Source organism: Limulus polyphemus, unplaced genomic scaffold, assembly GCF_000517525.1.
Source record: "Limulus polyphemus unplaced genomic scaffold, Limulus_polyphemus-2.1.2 Scaffold9577, whole genome shotgun sequence".
Lineage (NCBI taxonomy): Eukaryota > Metazoa > Arthropoda > Merostomata > Xiphosura > Limulidae > Limulus > Limulus polyphemus.
This window is the reverse complement of record NW_013675187.1, coordinates 10,348-12,033: the sequence shown is the minus strand read 5'-3', so window position 1 is coordinate 12,033 and position 1,686 is coordinate 10,348. Positions and strand designations below refer to the sequence as shown.

General features: G+C 34.5%; 1 long non-coding RNA gene across 1 annotated transcript in view; it reads left to right on the top strand.

Annotated features, from left to right (window-relative positions):
• The window catches only part of LOC111083450, an 11,148-nt gene extending 9,469 nt beyond the window's left edge, over positions 1-1,679 (top strand). Inside the window, exon 5 of the long non-coding RNA XR_002609042.1 lies at positions 563-1,679. This is a non-coding gene — a long non-coding RNA (uncharacterized LOC111083450). The remainder of the gene's footprint in view (positions 1-562) is intronic.
• Positions 1,680-1,686: the final 7 nt, after the last annotated feature.

Below are 1,686 nucleotides of genomic sequence, written 5' to 3'. Positions count from 1 at the left end.
TGTTATTCAGATGGTTCCTGCCAGTTTAGTCGCTGAGTTTTATATAACTACTTGTTTCTACAACTATAAGATATTTAAGTTGATCTTGTTATTCAGATGGTTCCTGCCAGTTTAATCGTTGAGTTTTATATAACTACTTGCTTCTACAACTATAAGATATTTAAGTTGATCCTGTTATTCAGATGGTTCCTGCCAGTTTAGTCGCTGAGTTTTATATAACTACTTGCTTCTACAACTATAAGATATTTAAGTTGATCTTGTTATTCAGATGGTTCCTGCCAGTTTTAGTCGCTGAGTTTTATATAACTACTTGCTTCTACAACTACAAGATATTTAAGTTGATCTTGTTATTCAGATGGTTCCTGCCAGTTTTAATCGCCGGGGAGTTGTAGAAGCAAGTAGTTATATAAAACTCAGCGACTAAACTGGCAGGAACCATCTGAATAACAAGATCAACTTAAATATCTTATAGTTGTAGAAGCAAGTAGTTATATAAAAGTAAGATATTTAAGTTGATCTTGTTATTCAGGTGGTTCCTGCCTGCTTTATTTATTTTTTACAGATCCACGAGATGTTTCCCAGTCTGCCAGAAGAAGTTATCTGCTCTGTCTTGAAAAACAAAGGCGGTAACCAGGAGCTCGCTATCAACATGCTGCTTCGGATGGGAAGCGAGATCTAGCCATGAAACTAAGAACTGGAGGATGTATATAAATGTGTTATAAGTGATACTGCACACCCGTGTAACACACGGGAACTTGAACTATGACAACCCACCACACACACACACACAATTTGTCAATGACTATGACAACCCCCACACCACATATTATTATTAGTTAATGACTATGACAACCCCCACAACACATATTATTATTAGTCAATGACTATGACAACCCACCACACAATTTGTCAATAATTATGATAACCCACCACACAATTTGTCAATAATTATGACAACCCACCACACAATTTGTCAATAATTATGACAACCCACCACACAATTTGTCAATAACTATGACAACCCACCACACATTTTTTCAATAATTATGACAACCCACCACACAATGTGTCAATAATTATGACAACCCACCACACAATTTGTCAATAATTATGACAACCCACCACACAATTTGTCAATAACTATGACAACCCACCACACAATGTGTCAATAATTATGACAACCCACCACATCATTTTTATTGTAGTAATGAAAATTGAACTTTCTGCAGACAGAAAATGTGTTTGAAAACATATTTTGATTTATAACCGTTATTTTGTTAATACTTGTGTATCAGTTTTTAAAGTAAAGTTAAGTAAAAGCAAATTGTCGTGTACTTTAACTTCTACGTGCGAGTTGAATAGAACGATTTAACTTTTATGTCAATGAATATTTGATTACTATAATTATTTATTACATTGAATAATGTGGTATCATATCATGCGAGTCTCGTGTATAATGTTGTATCTAGTATATTAGCTTTGGTGTCGTAGATGCGAGTCTCGTGTATAATGTTGTATCTAGTATATTAGTTTTGGTGTCGTAGATGCGAGTCTCGTGTATAATGTTGTATCTGGTATATTAGTTTTGGTGTCGTAGATGCGAGTCTCGTGTATAATGTTGTATCTGGTATATTAGTTTTGGTGTCGTAGATGCGAGTCTCGTGTATAATGTTGTATCTAGTATAT